Source organism: Macrotis lagotis, chromosome 6 (genome assembly GCF_037893015.1).
Source record: "Macrotis lagotis isolate mMagLag1 chromosome 6, bilby.v1.9.chrom.fasta, whole genome shotgun sequence".
Taxonomy (NCBI): Eukaryota; Metazoa; Chordata; class Mammalia; order Peramelemorphia; family Peramelidae; genus Macrotis; species Macrotis lagotis.
The window spans coordinates 44,271,147-44,279,078 of record NC_133663.1 but is presented as its reverse complement, the minus strand read 5'-3'; the positions used below and the strand labels follow the sequence as shown (position 1 = coordinate 44,279,078).

The window sequence follows — 7,932 nt, the reverse complement described above, 5'->3', positions numbered from 1 at the left end:
ATGTATAGTTTTTTCTAATAATAATAATACTGTTTCATTTAACATTTTTGTGTCAATGTTCATTAGGAATATTGGTGTGTAATCTTTCCTTAGTTTTGTCGCTCTCTGATATGAGTATCAAGATTGTATTTGTAGCATTAAAAGACATTAGAAAAGTGTCTTCTTTTCTTATTATTGTACCTAATTTATAATACTGGAATTTCTTGTCCTTTGTTATCAAAGAAAATCAAAATAACATCACTACATTTAAGACAAATTACAGGGTGTCCTACTGTGACTGATCAGCCCAGTATGAGCTCAGAATGCTCTACCACAAGTTGGGTACAAACAGTCTATGTGAACACTTGGGGTGGGTACTCTGAACTTATGGATGTCACATTTTCTTTGAGCTGCTTCCATTCTGCCTTTCTTATAGAGTGTAGCACCCTCACTGATGAGGGCACGCCATGCTGGACCGTTCTGTGCCAGTGTCTCCCATGCTGTACAGTCAGTTCTAAAATTCTTCAATGACACCTTCAGAGTGTCTCGGTATCACTTCTTCTGACCCCCCTTGTGAGCACTTGCCCTCTGTGAGTTCTCCATAAAAGAGGTTTTTTGGCAAGCATATGTCTGGCATTCTAACAATGTGTCCAGACTATCCTGATTGCACTCTCTGTAGCAATGTTGGAATACTAGGAAATTTAGTTGGGAAAGGACCTCAGTGTCTGGTATCTTCTCCTGCCAGGTGATCTTGAATCTTCCTAAGACAATTTAAATGAATTGATTCAGTTTCCCAACATGGCACTGGTAGACTGTCCAGGTTTTACAGGCTTATAGCAATGAGGTCAGCACAAGGGCTCTGTAGACCTTCAGTTTAGTGTCAGTCTAATATCTCTTCTCTCCCATATTTTCTTTTGGAACTTCTCAAGTCCTGAGCTAGCTCTGGCAATGTGAGTGTCACCTTCATTGTCAAGGGAAATGAACTTGTCCACAGTACTCAAAACTCTATTTGCTGTCATTGATGGTGCCACATATGAATGGTGTGGTGCTGGCTGATGGAACGCCTGGGCTTTCTTGGTGTTAATTGTTAGGCCAACGTTAGCACAAGCAGCAGAGAATCGATCCATACTTTGTTGCATCTCAGCTTCAGAGGCTGCATTGAGGCACAATCTTTGACAAACAGATCTTGCACCCACACTCCCTCTGCTTTGGTCTTGGCTTGCAGCCATCAGTGTGGTGAAAGTATTTGATAACATGGCTGAAAATATCATGCTAAAAAAGTATGGGAACAAGGGCACATCTTTGTTTTACTCCATGGGTGACTGGGAAATCTTGAGAGCATCTTCCACTATCCAGAACTGGGCAAGCGTGTCATCATGAAATCAACACACAACACTGACGAACTTCTCTGGGCAACCACATTTTCACAAACTTTCCATAAATTCTCTTGACTGACTGTATCAAAGGCCTTGGTTAGATGTACAAATGTTGTATACAGACTTCTGTTTTTCTGGAGTTGTCAGGTAGCAAACACCATCATCAATTGTTCCTTGACCCTTTCTGAAGTCACACTGGTTCTCAGGAAGGTGACCATCTTCCAGGTGAAGGATCAGCCTACTGAGAAGGACTCTGGTAAGAATCTTACCAGCAGCTCTCTCCAGGCGCCCTCGTGCGAGTGACATCGTCTTTAAACCCCAAGTGGCAATCCCTGAAGCACCTTCGAGATGCCTAGGGAAGACAGAGCTACCTGGAAATCCAATTATTTCCTCAAGATCATCCAACTTTTGGATGATTATCCGAAATGCTTCGCTGTGGGAGCAGACAACGTGGGCTCCAAGCAGATGCAGCAGATCCGGATGTCCCTCTGTGGGAAGGCCGTAGTGCTGATGGGAAAAAAACACTATGATGCGCAAAGTCATTCGTGGGCATCTGGAGAATAACCCTGCCTGCCCTGGAGAAACTGCTGCCTCATATCCGCAGGAATGTGGGTTTTGTGTTCACCAAGGAAGATCTGACTGAGATTAGGGATATGCTTCTGGCCAATAAGGTACCAGCTGCTGCCCATGCTGGCACCATTGCCCCATGTGATGTCACAGTGCCAGCCCAGAACACTGGTCTGGGCCCTGAGAAGACTTCCTTCTTCCAAGCTCTGGGTATCACCACCAAGATTTCCAGGGGCACCATAGAAATTTTGAGTGATGTGCAGCTGATTAAGACTGGAGACAAAGTGGGCGCCAGCGAGGCCACCTTGTTGAACATGCTGAATATCTCCCCGTTTTCTTTTGGGCTGATCATTCAGCAGGTGTTTGACAATGGCAGCATGAATAACCCTGAAGTGCTGGACATCACAGAGGAGACCTTGCACCTTTGCTTCTTAGAGGGTGTCTGTAACGTTGCCAGCGTCTGTCTGCAGACAGGCTACCCAACTGTTGCATCAGTGCCCCGCTCTATCATCAATGGGTACAAGCGGGTCTTGGCTGTAGCTGTGGAGACTGAGTACAGTTTCCCGCTTGCTGAAAAGGTGAAGGCCTTTTTGGCTGACCCTTCAGCCTTTGCAGTGGTTGCCCCTGCGGCTGCAGCTCCAGCTGCTGCTGCTCCAGCCAAAGTAGAAGCCAAGGAAGAGTCCGATGAAGACATGGAATTTGGTCTGTTTGATTAGCCCATGGGATACAACTATTTTGCCAGTTTATTTGTGGAACAAAGAAATAAAAATGCTCATTATCTCTGAAAAAAAAAAATCTTACCAGCAATGATTGAAAAAGAAACACCCCTATGATTGTCACAGGATAATCTATTCTCTTTAACTTTATAGACTATGATGTCTTCCTTGAATTCTTGGGGGAAAACCTCTTCATGCCATATAACCTGGAAAATTTCAGTCTGTTTTTGGATGAGTAATGAACCCCCCATCTTGTGGATCTCAGCTGGAATAGAACCAGCACCAACTTTGTCACTTGAAAGGAGTTTAATGGCATTCAAAACCTCTTCTTCAGCTAGTGACTGATTGACTTCAATTTGAGGTAAATGGCCAGACTTCTGCATTGACTGATGATGGTCTGTTAATAGGCACTGAAGTTTCCCAATTGTAATCTAGTTCCCCATTCAATTGGTTTATGTTTCGATGTAGATGTAGGATCCAAATAAGCTGTCCAACTTCAGTGCTTATTCAAGATAGATGAATTGCATCTTAATCTGGGCAGTATTTCTTAACCACTTACCTTTTCCTGTCTGGATCAAAAGGCTGATCTCTCTCGAGAGGATTATGCCCCTCTCTATATGCTCTCTTGATCTCATCCCATATTGACTTCTCTAGCAAATTGCCTTTACTACCTTTATTTCTGCTTATACCTTTTTTGCTCTTAAAAACCTAGTCTTTGATTTCTTAATCTTAAAAAAAACTTGATCCTACCATTCCTACTCATTATTTTATATCTTTCTCCCTTTTGCCTGCTAAACTTAAGAAATTCTCCTATATTTCCTCTCTTTTCATTTTTTTTTAAGGTTTTTGCAAGGCAATGGGATTAAGTGCTTGCCTAAGGCCACACAGCTAGGTAATTATTAAGTGTCTGAGGCTGGATTTGAACTCAGGTACTCCTGACTCCAGGGCCAATGTTCTATCCACTACCATCTAGCCACCCCATTTCCTCTTTTCAAATCCTGTATTCTGTTTCTGACCTCTTCATTCTCTCCAGTTACCAGATATCTCTTAATATTGGAATTAATCTTTGATTGTTTGATAGACTCCATTTGTAAATTCTTATAATTTTTTTCTTTAAGTATTAATTTTATGACTTGCTCATGTCCTCTTTTGGATACTGGATTATTTAAATAATCTAATTCAGTTTTTAAAAATCTGGGCATTTAATGCTTTGTAAGTATTCATCTAATTTTCCAAATTAATGATTTTGTTAATGTATAATTGGATGTAGTTTTCTCTTTACAATTTCCTTTATTTCTTCTTCAGTTATAAGTTCTTTTTTTATTTTTGATCTGATCTGTTTGGATTGCCTTTCTACTAAAAAAAATCACATTAGCAACTCTTGTCTATTTTATTATTCCCCCCCCAAAAAAACTATCTTCCAATTTTTATCTATGCAATCATCTTTTTGCTTTCAATTTTGTTAATCTTTTCTTTAATTTTCAAATGTTCTTCTTTATTGTTTAGTTGGGAACTTTTTGTTATTCATTTTGTTTGACTTTTTGATTTTTTCTGTTAATAAAAAAATCTAGTGATATATAAAATTCCACTAAGTTCCTCTTTAGCTGCATTTCATGAATTTTAGTTTGTTGTGTCACTGCTGATATTAAGTGCTTGTTATATGTCAGCAACCAAAAAAACCTTTCTATATCCATTCATTTTTCTCAGGGCAGCTAAAAGGCTTAGTAAATAGAGCAGCAGTCTTAGAATCAGGAAGCTTCTTCATGAGTTCAAATCAACCTCAGATATTTACTAACTGTGTGATCCTAGGCAAGTCATGCAACCCTATTTGCTTCAGTTCCTCCTCTGTAAAATGAACTGAAAGAGGAAATGGCAAGGCACTCCTGTGGTTATCTTTATCAAGAAAACTCCAAAATAAGGTCAAGAAGAGTCAGACTTAACTGAAATAACATGTATTAGGCACTGAACTAAGCACTAAGAATAAAAATACAAAAAAGAAATAGGACCTACCCTCCAGAAGCTGGCAATCTAGTCAAGGAAGCCAGCACACAAAAGGAAGCTGAAAAGGGGAGCGGAAGGGAGGTGTCAGATATAGGGGTATATAAAGTCTCAAAGTGAGGTGAGAAGCCAGGTAAGAAATGTCTAGATCTGAGCTCTCTCCTTAAATGACTGCTTAGCGTTGCTGGCCCCACCCTCAAATCAGAGAGAAATGAATAGGGGCTGAGGAGATCCTTTAGAATGATGAGGTTAACTAAGTGATGAGCTTCCTAGGTACTCAGAGAAGTTCCAAGATTAGGGCAGCCAGGTGAGAAATAAGGTCATTATTGTCATTTTCTTAGGGGTTTTTTTAAGTTTTTTTTTTTTTGCAAGGCTAATGGGGTTAAGTGGCTTGCCCAAGGCCACACAGCTAGGTAATTATTAACTGTCTGAGGCTGGATTTGAACCCAGGTCCTCCTGACTCCGGGGCTTTATCCACTGCACCACCTAGCCACCCCATATTGTCATTTTCTTTGACCAAATTTTCTATTGTTCCTAAAATTTGTTCTTTTAACCCACAAGTTCTTCAGAATTATGCTATTTAGTCTCCTACTTACTTTTAAATTCTTTAAGGGTTCATTAATTGAATATAACTTGTATTGAATTATGAGCAGTAAATAGGGTCAATTCTTGTCATTCATGGTTGTGCTTAATGGAGTTTAATTTCAGGTTGAGCAGAGTAATTCACAGATTCAGAGATCCTAAATTTTAGGGGACAGATAAATTTATTTATGCTTAAGCAAAGGTATAACTTGTCCAAGGGAGCTGAGTTCTAAGAACTACCAATTTGTGAAAAGTTAAACAGAACTTTTAAAGGAAAAAGCAGGGGAGGGGAGAATTGTAAGGGGTTTGGGGAGGCCTTAGGGAGGATGCCTTCTGTGCAAGGGTGCACAATCATGTCGGAAATAGTCAAAAATAGTTTTCTCCTTATTTGGGCAACAATATTCTCTCAACATTGTGCGCCTCACCAGACCAGATGGTTCTGGTCCATTTCTGGGGCAAGACAACATTGAAGTACAAGATATGGGGAAGTTTCTGATGACTTTCAGGAGAGTGAGACAATCTCTTATCAGCTTAAGGAGAGACACACAAAACAAGTTTTTCCAGAGATGTTAAAAAAAACATAAAATCCCCTTCAGTTAAACAAGATGGGCTTTAGAGGGAGAAAGTCAATATGGAAAATTACAAGTTAACTATTTGCTTTCTGCCCAGTAGTTCCACTTCATCAGTTATATTCTATAAAGTTATTGTGAACAATAAATGAGCAAATACTGATACTGAGCCCTTGCTTCTAGAAGAAATATAGTTAGGTTCCTGCAAGCCTCTGATCATAACATTTCATCCACTGATCAATACATAACTTTGTTTTATATCTGTTTCTCTTTAAAAGATAGCTTATTTAATATATATATATATATATATTCTTATAACTTTGTGAATTCCCTTTCTGTTTTTAAGATGTATCATTTTGCTGATTCATTAACACTGAACCAACCATAAGCAGCACAATAACTCACACTTAAATGAAGCTTAAGCTTATCTAACACATTTTCTCTGTATGTTGTGTCATTGCCAGTATTTTATATTGAGTGTTTATGTGTCAAAAACCAAAAAACATTCCTAAACCCATTCATCCTTCTTCGGACAGCTAAGAGGCCTAGCGAATAGAGGACAAGGCTTACAATCAGGAAGACTACTTTTCATGAGTTCAAATAAGCCTCAGATACTTGCCCTGTATGATCCTGGGCAAGTCATATTGCCCTGTTTGCTTCAGTTTCTCATCTACAAAATGAACTAAAGGAAGAAATGGAAAGCCTCCTGTGGTTGTTTTCATCAAGAAATCTCAAAAATGGGGTCAAGAAGAGTCACCACCTTCTTATGCTTAGGCATATTGGGTGGTATTTTCAGCACCATGCTTGGGGAGGAGGAGGGTCATTTTAAACAGTATAACTATTGACAAAGAGCACAGAAATTAGGAAAAATATGTCATGAAATAGACCATGAATAGGATGCTAGTTTACAGAATGAGAACAGAAACAACCTTAGAATGTCCCCTTGGTCGACCTCATCAGGTATGGAAATGTATATGTTGGGTGACTCAAATTTTTTGTCATTCTGCTCACGTTCATGAATGACAAGCATTACTTTTGTGGTTACAAGTAACTTTTAGGGAGTTTGCAAATATAAAATTTGTACATAATCAGGGTGGATTGCAATGTGTTTAGTTTTTCTACTTTTATACATTTTTGGTGAAGTCTTTACACCCTAATATATATGACTAATTTTTGCACAGGTTCCTTGTTCAGCTGGGAGTATGTAAATTCCTTTATATTTCCATTCAAAATTCCATTCATTATATTTATCTAGCATCTCTTTATCATAAAGTTCTACTCAGGTCCTTAACTTGTCTTTTAGTTATATTTTTCCTAGTTCTGAAAAGGGTACAATTAAGATTCCCTTCCCTTATAGTTTTACTATTTTTCCCTCCAGATCTTTGACCTGGCCTTATTTGTTGTCCTCTTTGGGGTTCACCCCCTAGTCATTCCAAATCAGATTATTTCTTCATCTCATTTGGAGTCGTCCTTGGTTTGTTCATTTCTTAGCAGCCCATCACCAACTTTATAGACTTGGAGAGCTATGTTCTTCAGTCAAGCCCTACAAACTATGTTGTGGGCAGGACCTGCCTGGTTCTCGGTATGGCGACCAAAGCTAGACCTCTCCTGAAAGGGATTCTGGGCTTCAGTATTGAACTCTGCCATAGGAACCTGTCTTGGGCCTCTACCTGCATTTACTCAGCATGGAGTCCTTACTGCTCTGATTCTAGAATACTTCTGGGGATTGGGCTTCACTCACAGGCTTCAGGGATGTCTTGAACTGGTCTTTTCTTTTGCCTTTTTATCAAAGTTCATTCCTGACTAGAAATCCTTGGGGTAGTTCTGTTGAGATAGACTCCTCCCTATCAGCTTTTAAGACCTTAGATTAGATTTTTTAGCTTCAATCCTGCCTGGAGCTTCCTAAAAGTGACCCTTTGTGCTTTCCACCCATTCCCCAGATAGGCTTGTCTTACAGGATGGGATCTCCACTAGATCATAGTAGTTCTTCTGTAGATCCCTGAAGTTTTCTTATTTCTTTATAGACTGATACATTTCTAAGCCTTCCCTGGGACATTTGAAGATGATTCGGAATCTCCTAAATCCTCACACGTTATCTTCCTACAATCTTTTCAAAATTTTCAAAATGTCTCCTTTACTGTCATT

At 39.4% G+C, this 7,932-nt stretch overlaps 1 pseudogene; it reads left to right on the top strand.

Moving 5' to 3' along the window:
* The first annotated feature begins 702 nt into the window (after nucleotides 1–702).
* LOC141490779 (large ribosomal subunit protein uL10 pseudogene) lies at nucleotides 703–3,771 on the top strand (annotated as a pseudogene).
* Nucleotides 3,772–7,932: the final 4,161 nt, after the last annotated feature.